The sequence below is a fragment of the Zophobas morio genome, unplaced genomic scaffold (assembly GCF_036711695.1).
Source record: "Zophobas morio isolate AGI-343-1 ecotype UQ-CSIRO unplaced genomic scaffold, CSIRO_AGI_Zmor_V1 ptg000006l, whole genome shotgun sequence".
Taxonomy (NCBI): domain Eukaryota; kingdom Metazoa; phylum Arthropoda; class Insecta; order Coleoptera; family Tenebrionidae; genus Zophobas; species Zophobas morio.
The window spans coordinates 13,830,311-13,856,336 of record NW_026972111.1 but is presented as its reverse complement, the minus strand read 5'-3'; the positions used below and the strand labels follow the sequence as shown (position 1 = coordinate 13,856,336).

General features: G+C 33.4%; 1 protein-coding gene across 2 annotated transcripts in view; it reads right to left on the bottom strand.

Annotated features, from left to right (window-relative positions):
* The window catches only part of Stg1 (stargazin-like protein), an 810,143-nt gene extending 785,214 nt beyond the window's left edge, over window positions 1–24,929 (bottom strand). For both annotated transcript variants that reach the window (XM_064048543.1, XM_064048544.1), the window contains exon 1: window positions 24,677–24,929. The gene's annotated coding sequence lies outside the window, so the exon portion shown is untranslated. The remainder of the gene's footprint in view (window positions 1–24,676) is intronic.
* Window positions 24,930–26,026: the final 1,097 nt, after the last annotated feature.

Sequence of the window (26,026 nt, the reverse complement as noted above, 5' to 3'; positions counted from 1 at the left end):
CGCTCGAGAAGCAAAAACATTGTCATAAATTCTGTTGAAACTATCGTTAACAATTTCAGACATAATTTCGGCTTTAATGTTTGTTGACACGCATCAGACAATTAAATACGGTTCATAATGTATTATTGGATGCAATATTCCTATAACAATATTGACAACACAATGTCCCCATGAATCCGTTGTTTCATCTGCAGGAACCCATATATTGCCGATATTTGACTTTACTGATTGTATGACTTGTGTGTAACATTACGTATGTAACATGTATCTGCGTCGGGGATATATCTGTCTGTATTATTAGCCCATTAAGATCGAAACTGTCTTCAAATTCAAGAATCGATCCAGATAAATAAAATATGGTAAAAAAATTATTAAAAACAAATCGCTTACCACCAAGTAAATAACAAAGAAAACGTCTAAGCAACAAAATTAAAAATCAAAAACACGCCAAAAATAAAATCCGGTAGAGTAAATACGTTCATACATATAACTACGATAACGAGGGTTCTTACTGATTCCACATGCAACAAGATCAAAAATAGCTTTGCCAATCAATGTCGAATGCCGGCACTGCTTTGGAAATTTTACTTAACATTATGATGTTATTAAGTGTATTCATTTGAGATTCCTGACTGAATCTACCTTTAAATGAGAAGACACTGAAATACACGTACTAATGAGAATTATTGATTTTAAAATAGTGCCCTATAACGTTAAATCTAAATGTACCAAGCTTTTTAACAAATATTACACGAACAACCGCTTAAATGTAGGCGTAGCTTAATTTTATAGGAATATTAACTTGACGATTACCTTTCAAAATAAATGTGCTTGTTAAGACTAGTGCAAATCCCCATTTGAACTGCCTCGACTGTTGTGTTAACGAGCATATTATATTTGAGAATTTAGAAGAAATTGTAACCAACTATGACGAAATAAACGTGTAAAAATTTGTTGAAAATTATTTTTGCCCTTTAAGTACTGCAATTCAATCAGTCCTGCTACTTTCAAATATTAAGAAAAATTAAAAAATATTCTCTGTCACTGCTGCGAGCACGGAAAATGAGGATAGCCTTAATTATATCTTTTTTCAACACATACAGCTTATGGGCGAGTTACGGACAGCCTACATACTAAACGGCATCAGTTCTGCGTAGATTACACAGGCAAGACTTGAGTCTGCCTGTGCGTGGTATGTTGAAGCGCACTGTTTAATTATGAGAACAGTAAATACCTACCTTGGAATATAAGAATAACAATAACTTTCACATTTATTTTTAAAATGTTAGAAAAAGCAACATTTTATTGTCCAGAAATATGTTGATCAGAAATAATAAAAAGAATGATACATCACAAATCATTCACGTGCCTCATAGGACCATCCCTTCCTAAAAACGAATTAACACTTGCTTCAAAAATATGAGAATGCATCAATAAAGGGTAAAATTATGCCTGCATATCTAGCGAATTTTCCCAACTGAAAATATTCCGATCAAATTTATTGTAGCAAGGATACGTATGACAATTCCGACACGTGCACTGTAATCCTAATAATAAAACACTGGGGTGTACCGTTCTTGAGATCTGAACAGTAAAAAGAAACTAGTTAATAAGTTAATAATTATAAGCTCTTCTGCTGGTCTAAATACGTAGTGATTCAAAATATTATAACGTGCTACTGCTTTGGAGTGATTTTCTCATCCATAAACACTTCATATACTTTAACATGATCTTAGGCACAAAATTTGCCCGTAATAAAATTTTTTACGAAATTAAAGCGATTGATCCATAAAGTTCAGAAGCAAAATTTTCGTTGCCTCAAGTTAAAAGCATGTCGAATTAAAACGTCAAACCTCTGAAATTCATGCCCTGAATGTAAATTTCTGCATAAAAACGAGTTTTAAGGGTGCCAGAAAAAGTGCTAATACTTTAATTTTTAAACAAGCCTACAAATTTAAACGAATTAAAGAAACGTGTCATTTGTAATAAAAACTCCGAAGTTTTTAGGGAAAATTTACGAGAACACAGGCTCGCTCTGACATGTCTAAACTTATCGATTCATTAATTTTCAGCGGAGTTATGTAACCTGAAATATGATGGATGCCTTGCCTGAAATAATGTACAGTGGAATTTATCGCAAAATGAAAATTTTTGTTACCTTTGATTTTTATGTTTAAAATCAATACATGTAATAACGCGGCAGACGACACACCAAACAAGAGTCTACTAAATAATGGATTTTTTTAAATGTTTTGATAAAATGAAACTCCATTAAAATGATGTTAAAAATTTTATATATTTTTTTACGTTTTTAATTCTACTTTAAACTACAAAATGAAAAGTCAGAAAGGTTACGTAAAATTTCATGAGAGGGTAAAAGTGGACGATTTTAACATCACGAAGCGTGGGTGTTGGTGTCAGTAGAAGCTCGGTTCGTTAATGGTTAAATAAAACTTGGATTTCGGTAATATTTTTTGTGATTAAATAAAAATTTAGCTCAATTCTTCCAGGTGTTATAAATTTGAAGTTACATCGTAATTAAAACTAATTTCGTTTTAATTTTTTTATCCTCCACTTTAAACTAATTAATTATTATTGATCGTGAACCATGAACCTTAAATTGCATAGGTACACATTTTAAAAACCACTTAATTTGCCAGAGAGAGAATATAACAACATTGGTAATAATCTCCATAATTGTATTTATTTAGCTTCGTAGAACTTATGATTGTGTTTAATTGGGGATAATAATCATTTAAACTGTTGAATTTACATTTAACTGAATCCATTATATAATCCGAATATTGGAAAGAGGAAATGCTAAATACGATATTTCACCGCGGTGAGAAAATGACGCAACAGAATTAGTAACGTACCGAATAATCAACTCATTACTTCATTCATTTCGGTAAATAAATCATTAAAATCAAAAACATATTTTTCTGCGACTGTTTAATCATTAATTGTATGAGTTGTGAGTGGTGTATCAAATAAAATATTTAGTTATGTTTTGATATAATTTGGAACAGAAAAATAGAAGTAGAAATCGTAAATTACCTATATTGCGAAGGTTTTGCAATCAATATTTGCTAACTTGACGAACATGAGGTCCTTAACCCTTAAAATGGCTTCACAGATTTTTTATTAAAATTTAGTAGTAATTTAGTAGTAGTAGAATTTAGTAGAAATTTTCGATTACGAAAATAAGCTCAAGTTGCAGCTTTTTAAGTGAAATTAAATAAATTCATTATTTAAAAAAAGTCTTGCTTAATTAGCTATGACAAGGTAATTTTAGAATTGATTCTGCAACGAGAATATTTTTTATACAAAAAGATATTCATTTTATTTATTTATAATTATTTAATTATATATTTTGTGGAAGTGGAAGCAGAATTGTTTTGATAAGTAAATTTCTTTAATAATGAAAAACTGAAGCAGAAAGAACGACTTGAAAAATATAAAAAACATTTTCCTGATTCAAATATTATAAATAAAATAATAAGCTTCTTTTACGTAATATTTTCTTATTTTAACGTTTCACGTCACTTACATTAAATTGAAATTAATCCCTTTGAAGCAGCAAATATAAGTAAATGCCACCCTAACGAATTAATCAAAAATTCCTTTGAAATCAAGCAAAAGGTAGAAACGAGGCAATAATTACTTTTCTTTCGCTCATTTTTCATTCTTAATCCACTTAAAAGTTTACGGCTTGAACATCTACAATAGTGCATTTCTCCTATCAAGAAGTTATTTAGATGGAATTTTACACGTCTTCGAAACACAATCCATTCAACATGGACGTTGGAATGTACTTTCCGATAAAGATTTATACAGCAATTGTTGAAGTAGATAATGATTTCACAGCGTCTGTTCTAAGAATTTCTATTAAATTAAATAGACTATTTCTGGAGTAATAGAAAAATTAGATGTGTAGCTTCTGGAAAAATTTGTCTCATGTTATTAGAGCGCTTTTGGAGTACAATTACAGTTTTTTAGATAAAAAATTGGCCTAAAGAGTTTAGACAGTACTTCCCTCGCTGTTGGAAACGTGACGACTGCATGCATATTATGTTTTTTTTTTTCGTATTACAGTGAGTATTAATTTTTTCAATTTTGTCATTATTTGGCATTGACATCTTTGTCATTTTTGTGATTGTTATTATTGCTTATTAAAAAAAAAAGTAATAAGACGAAGTCGTCTGTGTGGTGTATAATATGTTGCCTATCAAAAAAATTGTCAGGCGTAAACGGATAAAAGGAAGATCCTGTATAGTACTTGTAATTTATGACAAATACGTCTGCAAGATTTCAAGGTATTCAGTTTTGCAACTCTTGATTTAATCAATAAACTTAATTGACTCAGTAATTAATTTTTTTCAGACACCCCGTATAAGCAAATCTAAAAAATATTACTGCAGTGATAAATTACAAGTATAGACACATCATTCTTTATACATTTAAGATAGCATTTTTTAACAAAATTTTGCGGCGGCGTCATCAAATTTTTAGGGGAAATGAGCAAATACATTTTGATGAAAATTTTACCATGCTTATAAATTTAAAACATCTCCAAGATTTCAAAGCATTCGGTTTTGCAGTTCCCGATTAAATCAACAAAATAATTTCACGCATTCAATAATTTTTTTGAGTCATCCGGTATCTGCAAATCCAAAAAATATAAATGGAATGATAAATCACAAGTATAAACTCATCATATTTTGTACATTTTAGATAGGATTTATTCGGCAAACTTTTGAGCTGACGTCATCAATTTTTTGGAGGGGATAAGTAAATATATTTTGATTACAAATTTATCATGCTTATCATAACTACAAACCATCTGCAAGATTTTAAAGCATTCGGTTTTGCAGATTCAAAATTAAATTGCAAAATGTTGTTTCATAATTTTGATATTTTTTTCAAAAATCTGGACGATTCGGGTAAAATCTCAATTCGAAGTCATAAACTACATGTGTAGGACTATGTTATTTTATACAATTTAAAACCCATTTACTATCTACAATATTGAAGTGACGTCATCGCATTAGTGGTGGGGATGATTAGACAAATTTTGGTTAGCGTTTTACCATCTACATGATATTCTTAATATAAGTACAAAATTTCACAACAATCGGTCGAGTACTTTCGGAGATTATCTGTCTAATAAAAATCCGGGGAGGGTAGACATAATTATGGACAGACAAAGGGAAACGGGAGATCTATTTCTTTATACACTAGGGGTCATGAAAGGTCGAGAAAACGTAAAAGTAGAGAATCGGCCGACGAATTCGACTACAATACCTCCTTCGCTTATGCTGGGGAAATACCTTCTAAGATAAGACTGATTTTAGCCAATAACGTATCGTGTAAGAAATTTGATTAAATTATTATAAGAAAAGACACTAGAGGCTCCAAAGCATTTTCAAGGAATTCCAAAATCAACTCAAAAAAGTACCCCAAAATAGTTTTAAAGAATTTACAAAAAAGATCTCCATGGGCTTCCAAAATAATACACCATGGTACTCAAAAGTCTCCCGAATAAAAAGAAAACACACTGCGACACTCAAGACTTTTTCAAATTCCTAAAAAATAGAACACTATAAGCTCAAAAGTTTTTTTTCAGGAATAAATCTCCTCTTTGTTGTTTTTATCAAAATGTCCGAGCATTGCGTACTAAGGTTGATAAGAATTTCTATTATATCATCTGTTGAAATACGAATATTGAAGTTGTATCAATTACTGAAACTGGTATACACATTGATACAATGAATAGTGAACTTTTTCGTAATGTACTTGTTAACATAAGTCTTATTTTGGCAAATGACATTTCCTCTGTAAAATAGGGGGCGGGTGGGCGGGACTAGTACTTTGTAAGATAAGACTGATTTTGCCAAATGACATACCCTCTAAGAAAGTAAAGGGTGGGTGGGTGGTCAGGGCTAGTACTTGCTAAGATAAAACTGATATTGCCTAATAGCATACCCTAGAAGAAAATAAAGGGTGAGTGGGCGGGGCCAATACTTGCCAAAATAAGACTGATTTTGCCAAATGATATACCTTCTACCCTTCATTTTCTTAGAGAGTATATCATTTGGCAAAATCAGTCTGATCTTAGTAAGTACTAGCCCCGCCCACCCACCCTCTCTTCTCTTGCAGGGTATCTCGTCTGCCAAAATCAGTGTTATCTTAGCAGGTACTGATGACTAACTTTTAGAAAAAATGATCAAGATTTAGAAACATAGCGAGCTCACTTACATGCATCAAGCAGGAATTTTGAGCATCTTCTTTAATGTTTAGTTGGTTATCCTTTAATGGATTTTTCTTTTGTTGATTTTTTTTTGTTTATAATTTATAAATGTCTTATTAATTTTTTTTTGTTTAGTTATTAATAATAACAGCTTATTTTCTGTTCGTATCAACTTCTTAGATTTTTGATAGCTGACAACATCGCCGCGAATTCTCCTATAAATGTTTAAGGGCTTTGTACGCTGACACCTCAAAGTGGAAAGGACAATAGACAGTTCCAGTAGGTTAAAAATTGAATTCAACTAAATTGGAAACAAATTTTTTTCAAAGAATGAAGGGAACAAATAGTAATTTTTTTATACCTACAGTTCAGATTGTGCGTGGGAAATAGTAGGTACGTTCTGTTTTATTGGTATTTTAATTTCATTTCTGAAGCACTTAATGAAACAACAATATTTTGTGATGATATCATCACTTTTTCCACGTTGTAAAACAAATATTGGCTACTGTTCTAAAGTTTTCATGATAATATTAGTTTAAAAATTCAGATTAATTGGAAATACTGTATCTAACACAAATGTCGACAGGTGACAGAAAGACGGAACCGGAAACCCTATGTACTGACATAGAAAATTAAACAAACTGTGCTAAAACGGATCTTGAAACATCCGAATATGAAAATCATGAGCCATTATCACACAAAAAATAGAAAGCCATTTTAATTCTCTACCAGATATTAATGTTTATACTCCCGACCAAAAATTTAATTTCAAAAATAATTGGAATTTTGACGTCAATTTTTACTTCCCAAACGTAAAAACTCACTTCTAGAGTAAGAAAAAAGTGGTCTCCCGTTTCCATCTGTCTATCTTTCTGTGTGGCGTCTGTATTCGTTTTTATTAGACACGTAATCATCGAAACTATCCGACTGATTGTTGTCAAATTTAATGTGTAGGTATATGACAATAATATTCATATCATGCAGATTGTTAAACGCTCACTTATTTAATTTTTTAAATTTTATAAAATAAGATACTATTACACTTGTGGTGTGTGAATCCGTGTCGAATTTTCACCCTAAGCATCCAGATTTTTGGAAAAAAGTTCAAAACTGTACAACAATATTTTACAATTTAACTTTGGAACTGCAGAACCGAATCCTCTTGTAAATATTTTAAGGTTATCGTAATTATGGTAAATCAAATCAAAATTTTGCCGAATAAATCCTATTGTGAATTATTATTGCGTTAAAAGTTTGTAAATTCTGGCCTGAAATTCTTTGTGCCGCGTTTAAATAATCGGTTTTCCACTGCGTTTTACTTGAGTACACCACGTACAAATGTTGGCAGAAGAGCTCCACTACATATCATCTGCTCGTTTATTAATAAATTGGAAAGAAGTAGCCACTGTGACATTTTCAGCTGCACAATTAAGGAACTAAAAACAGCGATCTGCATCAGTCTAAATTTATAGACGTGTTATAACCGTTATGGCATTATATGTTTGTTTAGGTGTAGTATGTCTTGTAATTGTGTATGGGTTGATGGATTAGGATTATTACGATTAGTGATAGTTTTAGAATTTGTCCTGTAATTGGAACTCATCGTTCTGTTGGACAAATAAATATTTATTTATATATTTATTATTTATTTATTTAAATTGCTGATACAGGTGACTCATAAAAATTAATGAATGAGTCAATTTATTTTATTGATTAAATCGGGACGGCTCGCTTCATTTTCCCAAAAATTTGGAAATACAATACTGGATTTGCTTTATTGTACTTCAGAGACGAGGTAAGTTCTATCGAAATAATCTTCCACCTTTTTATTCAAAGTATTATTGTGATTCTGTTTAATAAACGAACAACGAGTTTTGCATATACCAAAAGTGGTACAGTACTATTAGTGAAGTAATAAAAAAATTATAAAAAACAATACACAACTTACGACAAATAATGTAGTAGATAAAAACGTAAAAGAACAATACGAAGGCGAAACAATGTAAATACTTGCTTAGAAGGAAATATTAGTATCACAAGCAATTTTTAAGCAGGGAAGAATTATAATCATAAGATTAAACCGAAAAAAATGTTACACTAAAACAAATTGCTCATTTGTAATTAAGACTCCCGACGATGAAATTTTAATAGCTGAATAAGCAACTGATCCGTCTTTATAAAATGTTTGTTATAATTTGCGCTTGTTTTGTAAATAGCCAGAGACTGTAGAGGAAAAGAATTAAGGGATTTGCATCAACGATGTTAAAAATTTAAGTTCGTTAATACTGTTTAAGAAAAAGAAGAGTAAAACCAGAATCGATTTTGTTTCGCTCAAATGAGAAACAGAATAATACATTCAGTTCCGCAATGTGAAATAGAATTAACGTCCTCTAGTATAAGCAAATTATCTGCAAAGAAATAAACGCTAAGAGAAAACGGAAGAAAATGCTTGCGTTCGTTTTTTGCCAAATCGAAATAATTTACAGTGTATTACAAAAGAAAATAACAGAAAGCCCTTCCTCGCTTTCGTCCCGATTCCTCTTGAAATTCTAAATTGTTGAGGCGTGAATCGAAGCTGTGCAAGTTTCCGACACAGCCTCAATTACCAAAAACGCTGTTCCCACTGACCCTCCCGTTCACTTCATCTTCGCATTATTTATTTATTCAAATGAATTTGTTCAAAGCAGTGACGTTGTCTAAGATTACTCCGAGAACTTTCACTTTAGGACGACGTTTAGCCGGGAGCCCTTTGAAAATCCAGCCGGAAAACTCCCCGAAACGGTCTATGGAAATTCCGGAAAATGTTTAAAGGGTGCACGCACGATTTTCCCCGAGCATTCCTTTTGAATATGGTCCGCCCCGGGGAACTCGAAAGCCAACTTCCGTCATTGCCGGAAACAATCGACAGTCGCCCATCACTGCTGTCCCGATTAAAATTCCCCGTATGGAAATTCGAACGTTCCAAATCAAACGACCGCGATAAAACTCCCAACTAATATCCATGTTATTAAATTTAAAGTGGGGTAGGAGAAGGATAAAAAATCTCTCGATGGATTTTTTTTGGAAACTGCTTCGTACGGATTTTAATTAACGTTTGTTTTTTATTTTCGATGAAAGTTGATTGGCTCCAATTGTTGCTCTTTATGAATTAACTAATAATCGCATGATATGAGTGATTAATTTGGGTTCGAATCAATACGGTTCGTCAGACAAAAAAGCCATCGCTGATTTTACACTGCGTTTATTTTGTATAATATTACTTTTCGATTAAACACGAAATTACATTTTTTATAGCAACTACGTAGCTGGTGATATAGGGCACAGAAGGAACAGACCCAAAGTTAATCGTCGCCCATGCTGAAGTAAAAGTTTTTATTTTTTTTTAATGGCCATACGTACTCCTGAATTTGTAATGCCATAATCGTTGGGTATTATAATATCTAATGTGCAGTATCGACGCCGCTGAATATGTGTGAATTTGAAAGAAAACTAACCCTTTTTCATAATTTTGAAAAATATATTTAAACTCTTTCTCTCCAATTTTTAATTGAAATGTTTTTCAGGGTAACCAATGTACAATTAAGAAGTGAAAGTTTATTGGCTTCATCAAATTTAGAACAAACATATGGAATTTTTCTTCATTTCAACTGTCAATTCTTTTTGTCAGGAAGTGTCTCCAGTCCCGTTGTCGTTCGCTGATCTTATCTATCTTCGATCCCGTCTCTCATTATTGTTCCAAGTTACTAAGGTATTCTAAAAATCGGTGTATAATTTATCTCTGCTTGTTCGTTCAGACATACATATATCTTTTTCCCTCTCTAAAAATTTCCATGAAGTAATGTTCTATTCTTTGATTCGTTATGTAATAGTTTCACATCTTCTGTTTTGAAATTGGGATTGGCGTTTAGAATGTGTTGCGATATCGCTGTTCAAAACACTTAGATCGTTACGTTTTCTTACTGACCAAAAGTATGTGCCTTCTTATATATTATGGATAACTTACTACGGTAACATATAAATGGATTTTGCAGAAATTCAATATTAATTGAATCATTGTAATTAATTTTTAACACAACATTACTATTAAAATTAATGATGTTGAAGTTAATCTCCGTCGATTAATCCAGCAAAGCGAATAATTCTCTCTGATGTGTGCCCTTCAATTCCCCATAGCAATTTGGAGAACCTTATTCAAACTTTAGGTTTTAGTACATTGTCACATATGTCTTTTATGAAAGCTGCCATTCTTCGAAAAGATTATAGCCACGTTTTGAATTTTCGTCGGCAGATACATGTGCAACCCAATGAATCTCTTGATATTCCTGCCTCGATGGTTCTTAAACATGACAACACTAACTATAGAATATTCCTTAACTTTGATGATGTATGTTTTAAATGCAAACTCCATGGTCATTTTGCTCAAGACTGCCCTGGCACTATAGCTGAAAATGGCAGAGCTGTTGTGAATACATCAAAAACTCATAATACCGAAGCTTCTTTAAATAAATGACAAACAACTGACGATGCATTTGCTGAAGATAATCCATTAGATTTTTCGCTTAAGTGTTCCGATAATAATGATTCTTCCCCTGCTGAAAGACAGGTTAAAAAATTTGGAGCTTCTGATTCTACCGAAAATTTGACACCGACCCCTGAACTTTTGTTGCCAGTAAAACATTCAATTGACAACCAGGACCGTCAGTATCCCTTGAATTTTACTCAAGCTGTTGAATTTATGGACGAAAGTACAGGTGAAAGAGACATTCTGAATTTAGTTTATACATATACTAAAGATGTACAAGGTGTTTGTTCAATGTTAAGTGATATTGTGCCGTCACTGACTCATAGTAGTATCAGAAATCGTTGCAAAAGAGTATGTAAAACACTGAAAAAAGCTTATGACAAATTCTTAAAGGAAAATGTTACTGATTCGTCATCGTTTGTTGATGATGAATCACACCCAATTTAAAATTTAAGATGGACCAATAGGATATTATGCAAGAATTATTTATCTCATCTGTGCTTTATATATACAAATATTTGCTCCCTTTTAGCTAAATTTAATAATTTTGTTTTTTTGGTCTGCGTAAACTGCCCAGATTTATTAATCCTAATTTCTGCAAGTTGGTTAAATAAGGACTTGCCTGATTCTATCGTAGCGTTACAGGATTATGAAATCTATAGATCTGACCGAAAGGGTAAGAGAGCAGGAGGAATGTGTATGTATGCTTCTCGTGAGATAACTTCGATTTACAATATTTCAATTATTGATGGTTCTATTGATGGCATCAAAACTCTTTTTTTGAAGATATCACGTGCTTCTTTTACCCTTGTTATTGGATGTATATATCGTCCGTCTTCTTCAAACCTTGGCAGTGATTCACTTTTGTACGATGCACTTTCTAAATTAGCAGACCAATATCCAAACTTTGTCGTTTTTGGAGATTTCAATTTGCCACATTTGTCTTGGCCCGCTACCTTTTCAAACACACCCACTACTTCAGAACAGTTATTGCAAAATTTGATCCTAACATCCAATTTAATCCAGCTAGTTGACGCACCTACAAGGTTTCGACTACATCAACAGCCGTCTTTACTTGATCTAATTATTGTCTCAGATTCAAATGTTACTATAACAGCTGACTTTCAGATTTATTACAACAAAACTAAAGAGATCTCCACTAGAAGTAAACTTGTGGAAATCTTCACTGCTGTAAACAATGAGCTTGGTAAAATAAATTGGGATGTTGTTTTAGTAGACTCCTCTGTTAATGATAAATGGTTAGGGTTCAAGACACTCATTAAAAAGGTTGTTTCAAAACAAACTTTAGAATACAAGGTATTTTTTGACCTTGTATTCCTGCAACTGAGCCATGGATAAATTCACCCATTCTAAAAATGATCCAAGAACAAAGACGGTTATGGAAAACTTTTAAAAGAACACATGACCCCTCAGATTATAGTTATTACCCATAGGGCATTTTCTAATAAATTTTCGACTATAATAGATGAAGCTAAAGCCAAGTTTCAACGAGGTTTAGCTGAATCCAAGGACCCTAGGCGATTATATAAATATGTCAGATCCAAATTTACAGGTTTCCTTACTCAGCCTCAATTACAAAATGCAAACGGCGACTTAACAACTGGTTATTGCAGATATGTTTGCAGCTACCTTTTGTAATAACTATAAAAAGGAAATATTTACTAATTTCCCAACTTTTACTAAGCCGCCTTATAGGGATCAGTTAAATAAAATTCAATTTTCTGAAGTAAGTGTTAGGAAAATAATTAGAACAATGAAAAAAACCACTTCTCCTGGACCTGATGATATTTCCGCTACTGTTTTGAAAGATTGTATCGATTTTTTAGTCAAACTTCTAAGCATAATAATGACTGCTTCCTTTACGTCTGGAGTATTGCCTGATGATTGGAAATTGGCGATTGTTAAGCCTATTTAAAACGAAGATAACAAATTTCTACCTACAAACTATCGTCCAATCAGTTTGACGTCACTAGTGGTAAAAAGAATGGAAGCAATTATACGAGTATGTGACAACCTTCGTCAATTTCTTCTAACGCATAATATAATTCCAGCTGAGCAACATGGCTTCGTGAGGGGTAAATCTGTGAACACCAATTTATTATGTTGTATTAATGATTGGACAAAATATCTTGACGATGGAAGTTTTGTTGATGTCATCTATTTTGATTTTGCGAAGGTCTTCGATAGGGAGCCTAAAAAACGCTTACTGCTCAAGTTATCGCATTATGGTATACCAGAGCGACTGCTTCAGTGGATTGACTCATTTTTGACAAATCGTTTTTTCAAAATTGCGGAAACATTGGGTGCTAGCCAACAAGTATTAAGTGGGGCCCCTCAGGGTTCCGTTCTGGTTCCTGTTTTATTTTGATATATTCCGCTGATTTAAAGAATGATATTTCATCCCCGATCTCATTTTACGCCGATGATATTAAAATTTATAGTACTCCTAATAACTATGGAGTGTTATCGAATTATATACAGAAAGTAATTTTATGGAGTAAAAAGTGGTTAATGCCTTTAAACTTGAATAAGTGTGTTGTTTTACATGTAGGACAAAACAACCCAATGCTTGATTACTCCATAAATGGGGTGCCTCTAGTTAAAGTAGATTCTGTGTCAGATTTAGGTATAACTGTTACATCTGACCTCTCTTGGTCTTCTCATATAACTAAGATGGTAAAAAAAGCGAACAGAATAGGATATTTAATTACTAAGGCTTTCGAAAAAGCTAATATGTTGACTGTCGTAAAACTTTATACTGGGTATATCAAACCTATTTTGGAGTTTGATAACTCTGTATGGTACCCTGTGCTGACTGGAGATAAAAACCTTTTAGAAGGCATTCAACGGCGTATAACACGTATACCTTTTGGTATTAGGCAACTAACTCCTATGAGCAAAGACTTCCATTGATGAATTTACCAACAGTTGCATATCGCCAGCTCAGAGGTGATATTGTAACTACATTTTTAGCGGTAAGTAACCTTGGATCTCCTACTAACCATATTTATGTTTTAAATGTTGGAACAAAAACGCGAAGACACTCTTATAAGCTAAAGAAAGAGTCCTTCCGATCCTTAACTCGACAATATTTTTTGTCTAATAGAGTTTTCAATGTTTGGAATCCTCTACCCGATTATATCATTAAAAGCTCGTCTCTTTTAAGTTTCAAAATTAATTTTGATAAGTATATGGGTGATGACGATAAATGAATCTCTAGCCATTGATTACAGTTCATATTGGATCAATAATAATGACTGTTCAACGCGGGCATAACAGGGATTTCCCTCTGCCCGATCTAACTATAATATTATTAATATTGATAATAATTTGATTTGTTTCACAATTGTCCAGAATCTTTTCCATTTGCCATGCTGAATCTATGATTTTTTCCATGTGCCTAATAAGTATAATTTTCCCAATGTATATTGGGAATTTGGTTTATGACATTTTCCCAAGTTTTTGCTACAATAACATGAGAAGTATTAGTTTTTGGAATATTTTAAAATGACAGTGGTATGGCGGAAGTCTTCGGACACGATGTCCATGTTCTTTAGCATAGTGTTCTAAATGATACAATTTTTCGATCAGTCTATTGCGCACAATACCTATTCCAAATCTGATCTTTCATCGCTGTTTGAAGATAATCTATCTTTTTGTGTTTAACCATGCCAGTATTTTTTTCTTTATCCAACTCTTTCGAGGAATTTCTTCCTTCAAATAAAGCAGAAATATAAGTATACTATTAAAATGTGTTTACTAAATAAACACCATAAGTCTACTGTGGTAAGTTTCACTATCCATTATAATAAAAGACGGTTCCGGACGATTAGATATTAATTCCTGTTTAAACCACTTTTATTTTAAAAATTTGCCTGGTTCATCCGTGTTTATTGCCAGCGTGAACTACAATATGTCTACATCGTTCTATGGTTTTTTTAATTGTAGTTTGTGCTGAACCGTCTTGCCATGTTTTTTTACATATACTATCTTTACTAAATATCCATGTTTCATCCAGAAAAAGGGGTTTGTATAGTTTTGTTTTTTGTGCTGCTGATATTCACACAAAAATTTAGTTCTTTTTGCTTAATGAATGATCTCTCCATTAGAAACAATCGATTATTATTTTTATAAAATTTAAAACCAACTTTTCTAATAGATGTGTTTTACTGTCATGGGTCTAAATTTAAAGTCCGCTATCTTTGCCAGGAGGTGTCCTGAAAATATCGTTCCGAATACCGCTATCGTTATATCGCTTTTTCATATCGTTTAGGGTTGCATTACTCAACCAACTATAGTTATTAAACTCGCTAACTCCGAGGGATAGTATCGTTACTTTTTTTGCGTCGCCATATTAGAATAGGGCGATTTTCCAAAATCCAAGTCGAAGAAAGACGTCGAATATCGCTTCCCGAACAACTCCAGATCGCTGCTATCAACTTCCTGCTGCAGATCCTTTTAAATTACTGTAAGAATGCATCAACATTTTTAGTTAAACTGTCAAAATGACAACATGGTCATTTCTACCAGTGTTACACACTCGGGTCCATATAAATTTTAAAATATATGTTGAAATCCAGAAACAATCCGTATTGTGGGTTGCCCCTCTTAAAGGCTCAGATGGGTTAGGTCAGGTTAGGCTGGATAACTCTGAATTACCCAAATAGGTATACATACATACATCTTGCAAATTATTTGCTTTATTCTTTCCCTTTATTTGGTTTTTTATTCTCCAATTGTATCACAAACATTTAACTGTATCCATTATTGATTGCTGTTTATTTGCTTTATTATGTTGAGTTCATTTTCCTTTTCCTCCGTTTTCTTAGGAATTATTTATTAGTAATCGCTGGTATATGGTTCTAAACGGTGCTTTTTTTGGCACTGTATTATGTGTGGACTTTTTGAAAATTGATACTTCAGTTCCCTGTTCCTACTCGTTGTTTTGAGATCCAGAAAATTCAATGAACATTTTCGTCCTCCTCTTTAGTGAACTCTGTATTGCTTTCTATTAAAATGTAGTAATCTGTCCATTCCTCCTCTACAAATCCACAGTACGTCGTCCACGTAGCTGTTCTAAAATATTACTTCATTTTTGAAATTTCGATTTTCCAGTATCTTCTCTTCTAATTGACTTATAAACATTTCAGCCATCAACGACAGACTGAAAAAAAAAACGCTGTTTTAAGCAGACTCTTACCATTCTTGTTATTTCTAATGTCCTTTCAATGGTGAACACGTTCTTTACATGAGACGACACTAGCGTATCTTCTTCTTCCAGTACCACATTTTCTAGTTTTTCTAGCAGTTCTTTTGGGTGCTTTATTCCATATTTCGATTTAAATTTGAATATAGCTTTTATAATTATATTTAGCCATTCACTTAGCTTATGTGCTGGCGAATTTATATTAAAAACAGCCACTCTACAATTGCTACAGTGTTCCCTTCATATGTTTTTCCAATTATGTATTAAATTCTCTTCTTTGATTTTCTACTTAATTCTTTCCTTAACTTTTATTTTGCTGTTGTTTGCTTTTTCTCTCATTCCAGTTTATGGTGACTTTTTAAGTGCCTGGCTGCATTCTCCTCTTACAAGTTCCGTGCTCTATGTACTCCACAGCTAAGTCGCTAGCTATCATTTACTTCTATAGTTGTTTTTGGTTGTATTCCATAGTTGCAATTGCAAATTTTAGCCTTTATTCTAATAAGTGCATTTCTTTGTCTGTCAGGTTTGTTGAGAATAAATTCTTTACCCTATCACAGAACTCGTGATTGGAAAACTGTTGATATTTATTGTAAAAAATAAAAAAAACAGTCAAAGTACAAAGTACATTTACACAATGGAATTAGAATTATTAGACGATCCATAGATATTCACAAGGTATCCTCCTCATCTTCGTCAACAAATACTATTAATTTAAATAATTTAAATAATTGTACTGCAAATGTTTATACCAAATAAAACGTTTTTGTAAATTATTGTTTACTTACAATAACAGTGCGTAAAAGTGGGACCAACATACTTTTACGCACTTATGTTTAAAAACGTGCCATTTCGAAATTAAAATGTCTATTTTATATAGCGATCGTAGAAAATAGTTATTTATGCAGTAAGATGCAAAAGTGACACACATTTTATTACGCGACGTGAAATTGCCCATCCAGGCGTTAGCCGAGATGGGGCAACACGTCAAGTAATAAGACACTTTTGCCTCGCATAGCATACAAGATTTTTTGTAATTTAGTGTTCATTCGTAGATATTTTTCCAAAAATTTTGATTTAACTGTGAATCGTAATAAGGATCGTAGATTGCAGTGTCCCGTTGATCGGACATGAAAACGTGGCTACATATTTTTGCAAAAACGCAAAAAACAAATTACACGTTACACGTTTTCGTAAATTTCATCATTGTTTTTGTGTGACCCCGTATTAGTATGAATAATCTTAAGAAACATGAGTGATTCAGACGATGATGTGCCGTCCGACATTGGAAATGTTGCCAAAGAAGCAATTTCAAATTTATTACCGTCAAAGTCGAAGGAATTGTATGAAATGGCTTACAAACGCTATAAAGATTGGTGTCAGCTGAAGAAGGTCAAGATTAAGTCAGAAAAAGCAAAGATCCAAAAAGCGTCTACAATGTGGAGTCAATATTCAACGTTGCGATCAACGATAGGAATAAAGCACAATGTAGACATAAGTAAATTTGATTGCTTTTTTAAAGCGAAAGGCTGAAGGAAAAATAAAAAATCTTTACAAGGAACTAAATATATGAGCAGATTTTTAAGGGAAGCAGACGGCAATATTTATTTGGCAATTAAGGTATTTTTGCAATAATTTATCGAATTTGTTGTATGATCCCAATTTCTGTAGGTTACGTTGGCTAGTTGGTCGAAAAGATGAATTAATCCACATGCTGATTGAAGACATCCTCTAACGTTAGTGGATTATCATCTACTATTAGTGGCGCAACATTTAAAAACTGTACTGTTAATATTTATAATAAATAAATTTGCTTATCTTGAAGTTAATTGAACTTTTTAACAGATATTCCTTTTTATATCTAGTGATAAAATAATCATGCAACTTTTTATTACTAGTGATAAAAAGAGTAATATTTCGTAACAGAAAATGCATATGAAATGTCAATATTTGACAACTAAACTACAAATAGTATATTGTTTTATAAGGAGCAAAAATGAGACTTTTCGTGGCGAATCTGTAGGTTTGACGGCCGAGCGCGTGAGGCCGGCAATTACAGATGAGCCACGAAAAGTCATTTTTCTCCGTATAAAACATGCTATTTTTTCTTCAAACGTGAAACTGGATCCAATTTATTAGACATGAAAATGTTGAAATCTAAGAAATTGTGACAAAAATCACTTAGAACTGATTCTTAAAGCACTAATACGATAACCAACTTGTATTCTAAGGTCTAAAACATTCAGACACTTGATCATAAATCATAATCACCAAACAGGTAGGTACCTACCCCTCACTTTTTCTGCCGCTGATGACCGGCAGAAAAAATGCGAAAACAGCCTAGGCAGAAAAATTGGAGTCACTATACTCTATAACTGTGTGATTTTTTTCTTTCAGTATCGATATAGTTTTTCACTTTGATGTGAAAATAGGTCAGTGGCAAATTTACTCACCGAGAGGCCTTTTCTTCTTGTTTAATATTCCAATTTCAGCTATTTAAAACAACCTTCACCTAAATATGCCACCTTTAAAAGCTGTAGAGGACAAGTTCTAGCAATCAAAACACCTTTGATTCCATCACGTACTCCTACAAATACTATTTGTTTTACAATATTTTGAATGTTGTTACTTCGGTGAAATTTTACAAAGGGCACTTCACGATTTCGCACAAACTGTTTATGCAAAACTCTTGTACATCACCCCCTGATCACGTTCCTCACCTTCAAAAGTTGTGGAAATGCTTCCTTGTGTCACAAAAAAATATTTAGTGTTCGCCCCTTTCGCCCTATGGTTTGCACCCTATTAGTTGCGCCACATGTAGGCAACCAACTACACACATAGTTGAATTCGCACGAATTCCAATGACAATGATCCACGGAGCAAGAAGTGCCACGTTTAGGGGTATGTTTGCAATGGGGCGCAGGGCGCGAAGCGCCCTGCCTTCACTAAATACCCGACATTACATGTACGCGTGTTGTTGACTATAAAAAGTTAGGTTATGTTGGAAACGGCTTCCCATTGAAGAGTGTGGGAAATTTAACAATTTTTTGTGGCAAAAGTAAGCATTTCTACAACATTTGAAGGTGAGGAACGTGTTCAGGGGGTGCTGTAGAAGAGTTGTGTGCAAACAGTTTGTGCGAAATCGTGAAGTGCCCTTTGTAAAATTTTACCTTTTTATATTATTATGACTATTCTTGATTGTGCATGATGATTGGTTAATTTAGGTGACAGTTATAATTCAAATCTTCGACTCTGACCGACTGAATTGTGACAAATGACATATGACAGTTGTCACATTGATTGACATTGGCAGCACAAAACACTAGTAACAGTGAGAACATCAACATCAACACATAAGACGGCTAGGCTTAAATTTCATTGGTTGATTCAGCGGCAGCAAAAAATTTTTGCAGCCTAAGCAGAAATTTTTTTTCCTGTCAAGGCAGTGAAGTGGGACTTTGTATTTATCAATTGAGGTATGCAATGATCCGTATTTCTGACGTTTGAAGAAAAAAATCATTTTGGTTGTTTCTATTTTATGGTTATCTACATTCTTCTGAAGAAGATGTTATTGAACTGAATTTATATTGTCTTAAGCATGACTGCATTCACAAAGACTCATTTAATAACATTAATACTTTTAACAAAACCTCCTTAGTTCCTTGTGTAGTAATCACTTATTCACAACAAAAAGGACACAATTCGTTAGCAACAGAATATCTAAATCAACACTTAATATTAGGACTTCAAAATGATAAGAAGAAAATCAATCGCTCCCCCGTCCATCTACCTAGGAATGATCACCAAAAAACAATCAATAAAAAACGATGTCAAGTGAGTACACGCTAGTGCAGTTCTTTCCTAACCTCACGTCGTTATCACTCTCTTGGATGAAGTGTGTTAAACTGAAATTCAGCTAACTTGTTTGTAGTGTTTAGTTAAAAGGCTTTTGTACCAAACTCCATTGTTTTAACTTACAGTCAAGGTCTGAGAAATGCCGCTGAATATGTTCATAGCAGGAATATTGTATCTTAGCGAATTATTTCCAAGAATTTCGCGATAATGTTGAAGTACTTTGAGACAAGAGATTTTATACTCATATATATATGTAGTCAGAAATTGCTTCCAAGAATTACCAAATTTATCAACGTTACTAAAAGTTAAAACACCAAAGTAATTAAACTAAACGGGTTACGTCTTACATCTAAAAATTATTTGAGGATACCACATTTTTATTACCTGAAAATTTAACAGTAATTTAAACAAAGATGCGCAGAGAAGGAAATGATGAAGAATTATTTCTGATCTGCTACTACGAGTTGATCGTTTTAAAGAAAAAATCAGTTGTGCCATTGGATTTAATAGCAATACATCACATATTGGTCTTAAATATGTTTCAATATTCTTTTGTTAACAGTAGATTTTTGAATATGTTGAACAGTTTTTTTCTTAAATACGCGTCATTGTATGGAATTATAAATAAATTGTAATTAAATTGTACGAAGTGTAAAAAAAAATTACAAATGATGACGTTAATGTTACGACTTCGTAAATAAAACCGTAAATTTTACTATCTATTTTTAAAAAGACGAAAGTGCTGGACAAGAAAAATCACCTAAATTTAATTTCAATTAAGTAGCTGGTTCTCTGCCTCACTGACAAACTATAACAAAACACTTGTTTTTAATCATTTTATCTGAAGCTTCAAAAACCCATTATCTTCGTCATAATATCGGATACAGTGAGTCCGATTTGAGAAACAGCGCTTTACACTTCAAGTTTTTTGTATTTTGCTCGTTTTCACGAATCATCTAAAAAAGAAAACTTTAAAACTTTTAACTTAAAAAAGTGGAACACGATTTGGCTGCTAGTAATTTTGCTTAGTGGAGATTTAAACATGCTAGATGTCTATACCACTTTCACATCAACTTATTAGATAATGTTACAGCAGAAATTTCAACTCTAATTATTATAAACTTTTGATCAACTACATTTACGTTATTTTCAAACCAGCATTGTTCTGGTAATTACGAAGAATAGATCACTTATTTTTTGCAGATATAATAGTCCACAAACTCTAATATTATATAGACATTTTATATTAGACATGATCCTATTGTGAAAAAGTTAAATATTTAAACACCCGGACAAAAACGATCGGATGAGGGTAATGAAGCCCACGGATGCGTCTTTGGATTTGGGTATTGCACAGGTTCGGACTCTGTAAATGTGAGATAGTGAGAAATAAAATCGATAAGTTGAATTATTAAGTTCCTAACTTGATGACAAAAAACATTTTTTAAAAAGAATTAATTATATTTGGCACATTAGAAATCAAGTTCAATTCCAATTTGATCGGCTATCATTCTATTATTAGTATTGCTAGTATTCTACAATTTGGCGATAAGAATTAAGAAAAACCTGTTTTGTTTTGAGAAAGACCAAGAAGACAAATCTTAACGCCGAGAACACAAATTGAGGAGAATTTTGGCGAAAAGTCAGCAAAAGTTTGTAGTACTATTGGTAGTATTGAAGAATATGTTGTTAACCAAGGTTTAATTTATTTGAAATTATTAAAATTTAGCAGCCCTGCAAGGGGGACAGTATTTTAATAAATTAGAGTTTAGTCAAGCTTATAACCAGTTAACAAGTTGATAAAGAAACAGATAATCTTCTAGTTTGTAGTACTCATAGCACTTTATGTTGGTAAAACATTGGGTTTTGGCGCTAAACCAACGTGTGCACTTTTTCATAAGTTATTCAAAAAACTCTTCAGGGTCCTAAAAGTACATTTTCTTTCTTAGATAATATTTTAGTGAACTGGTAAAGATTTTGAAGAACACTTGGGTAACTTGAAGAAAGTTTTTTCTGGATTGAAATCAGGAGATTTTGTTTTACACAATAATAAATGTTTATTTATTTAGGATTTGTAATTAAAGCTGAAGGAACTGAAAAATATAATAGTAATGTAGAAACAATTCATGAATCATCCATCATCCAGTGTTTAGCAGAAAATAACGTTAAATCATTTACAAATGCATTTAAAAAGGCGTCTCTGGATTTAAAAATCGGGAAGAGCAGTGTAGATAATTTACGATGAGAAAAACGTCCTTTTTGTCGACAGGGGCTGCTAAGTAATAATCCTCACATTATTATGGGAGTCAATATAGTGTCCTAGTTTGTGGACTACCGTAAGTCTGCTCTATAATTAAAAGTTCAAGTTTTAATTATAAGTTATAATTGAGATTGTGTTTGTTCAAATATGCACTTTTACCCAGAAATAAATTTTACTGAAACAATTGACCGGGTTTTGATTTGTTTAAAAACAAAACATCGTTGCAATATTTTTACTGCCACTAACATTAACAATTTTAGCGAAATACAATTCACGTGTTTTATGTACATTTCCATAACTTTCAGCCACACTTTTCAAACAGTTACAGGAACATTGAACTTTGGAAAGCAAACCAGAATTAATTAGCTCCAATGAATCGGTAACCTCTGAATAATTCAATATCTTATTCTTCGATATGCAGAATGATTTAAGTAAGCCCATAATGAATAATCTATTGGATTTAAATTACCCTGGGACCCTAGATGAAAATACCCGAGCTGGAAACATTACAGAAATATACATCTGATTAATTTCCCTAAATCTACACTTAAGGTACGCCGTACACACCTCGCCTACACTTAAGTCCCGTTGTCGGTTAGAATTTAGCGATAAAGCAAAATGCTAATACGAATTTAATTAACACGGAATCTTCAATAAAACCAAATAAAACGATCAAGATGCACTTTAACACGAGAACGTTTAACAATTTCTGAATAACATAAACGATAGATAAACTTTATAGACACTTGAGGGAAATTTTGATGGCAAATTTATCGTCTGAGTTAGTTCGATTATAGGAATGAAAATTGGAAAAAGCATTTTACGACAAATTTTCTGCAATGTCCACAAAGCCACAAACTGTAAATCATAAAATTAACCCATCCGTCCGAAAGACCGTAACAGTTTCGGGGAATATAAAATTTAAATAAAACCGCCTAAACATCAAGGCGCTAAATTCATCCCGAATCAATAATCCTTGTATCCTTATAAAGTTATTGTCATATTTCAGGACTGGCAGCTATTAATTTTTACGATGATTATAGAGTTATTACCAGCTTGAAAAAATTGCTGACGGACTAAGAATAATCGGAACGTAACTGCGTTAGAAAGCTTATTAGGCGCCATAAATCGAACAACTTCTCACCAATAAATCTTACTGTTGCAGGTAACGGAGACTGAAAACACACATAAAGGCACTTTTTGTCTGTGTGACCTATATTAATTACAACACTGAAATTAAGAACGTTTTGAAAAACGATGGACATACTTTTTTATTCCAAATATGTTTAAAATTGGGGTTCTAGAGTCAAAGTTAATAAATTAAAGAGCGACGCGTGTAAACATGTTGGGGGTCGCTGATGTCGGATGCATATCGGCGTTAACCATGGTTGAAAACGACATAATAGAGAGAAACTTGAACACAATCAACAACATGTGCTACTTTTATGAACTGATACTGAAATGATGGACAATAGCGCAGCATTGTTTTCATCGTAATTGGAAGTTGTTTCACGAAAAATAAACGAAGAACTGTGTGAATATTCATAAATTCCACACTCATTTTATTCTGAATTTCGATTTTTTTGCACTTAAAAATATTGACTAGCACAGAAAATTGTATTTTTAATAAACACTTTTAGTCACGGTAATTGTCAAGTGTGGTCATTTTTGAAAAAAAAAGATGATAGACATTCACTATTTTAAGTGCTTTCACCACGTCCTTAAATTTTTGTTGTGGCTAAAGTTGGTTAATAGTGTTAGAGTCATCAATCTACGATCGGAAGTGAATTGTGGTGACCTGTCAAAAGCCGTAACATTTTCGCATTACTGAAAGTAAGGGCAAATTGCCTAATCCTTGGTTCATAAAAAAGATCGAGACATTAGTGGCTGAAGTAAATTTGACAAGACGTGATACATTACGCCTACCTCTTTTGATAATGAGAGTGGTTGCTTTAAAGATTATATTTCAGTATAATCATATTTGACACAGGGCGTCAAAATGGGGCCGGTGGCGGCAAAAAAGGGGTGGCGGTAACGCCGATATGATCGCTAAGGGAACGAAACTGAAACGCGCTCTGAATGATATCAACATATTGACATGGTAATAATGGCGAGGGCATAAACTTCCCATGTTTTCCTTCCCACAATTTGACTCGGGAAGCTCTTCAAGGGATGTTTACCAGTCGGTTTTTTCGAAGGCTTAGTTGCGGTCGCGTATAGAGGTATACAGTTTTTTTTCGTTCGGGACACTATTTATCAATCCATCACGGCCGTGTTGCAAACAAAAAGAGAAAGGATTTTTATTTGGAAGATGTCAGCCGCAAAGTAAAGAATCGGTCCAGGACCGTCTCAATTATTTCTCGTGACAACGCGGGAAAGAAAAAATTAATTGATCGAGTCAGGACATAAATCAAAATGGTATCATTCCGGCAAAGTTTCGCTTTGTTGCCTTGTAAAACTCGAGCGAGAATTTTACAGCCATTTTACACTTCTTTGAGCACTTTGTTTAGCACTTCGGCCAATTCACATCACGTTACATTTAATGTTTCCATATTTCAGACTTACGTTGCTATCGTCGATTTTTATCTCTTCAACTTGTAGAAGAAAGTTCCCCGACGAACTTCCAACCTTCTTTCATCACCTGAATATTTCATAAACTCACGTCAAAAATTCCAAAATTTCTCACACGCAACCGTCGAGCATTGTCCTCGACCGCACTTTCGGAAAAAATCCACCGAGCGCACTCCTGCTGGACAGGTTCGCACCGGCAAGTTTCAGCAAAGTGGTCTCGCGACACTCGTATCTTCCTGCAGGCTCAGCAGGACGTTCCAAGACAGGAGAACGCGACGACGCTTCCCCTGCAACTAAAGTTGCGTCGGGACGCCACCCAACATAAAGCCGTGTCGGAACGGACGCAAGCGCCCTAAATAATTCTTGTTGATGGTGTTCTACAACGCGAAAACTCGCGCTTTAGACGCATTACCGGAAAACCGGCGGGACGGAAACGTCGCATGTGACACGTTGCATGCTGCAAAGATCGGCTAAGTTTCTGAAAAGGTGGCTTTGTGCTGATTCCGGAGATTTGCTGAGAGTGACCCTAATTCTTTAAGAAGAAAGCGGGCTTTATACACAGATGCTCTCGGTAAAGCACGAATTTACAAATTCTCACGGTAAATCGTAAACTTGCTGAAATGCGATTTAAATTTATGTAATTTTGACACTTGCAAGTAATGTATACCATGCAGTGTAGTAACGTATTGTTGGTATTTAATATTGTTAATCCTGAAGGAAGAAACGTACTTCATTTTCGAATAATGAGCCCAAAACCCTTTACTGCTGGATATCTGAGACTGTAAGGCTTACTCACCTTGGCAGCCGCAATTACAAGTATGCGGTGTGGAGGTTTGACGTAGCGTGTCAAACATGAAAGAGTAGAGAACCCTTAATCTCTTAATTAAGCTGTTTAACAATAATGATCAGACTCACGGCAGGTATTGTTTCCCCGACACGGCAATGTCTAAAGCCATAGCTCTGTTTTCTGGGATTTCGTTAGTGACAATTTCTGTGGAACCGTATAATTCTTGAGTGTACAGTTGCGGCCCCCCCGGCCCCCCAAAAGTGCACGATTTTTCGTTGTCATGGAATTTTGTGAATTTTTAAATTAATGTATTATCCATTCACGATCTTTATATAATAAACTAGGCTTTGATATTTTTTCCTTAAGTTGGATAAACTGATTTGATGATTTACAGGGTCATCAAAATTGATTGAGAGAGTTGGTACCCCCTGTTTTTGTCGTGAAGTTTGTCAACCTTATGACAGATTTGTTTAAGGTTATATGGCAATGAATTCAGTGGCGTGACAAAAATTAGAAACTTCAAATCTGACAACTAATGTTTTTACCAAAAAAAAAGT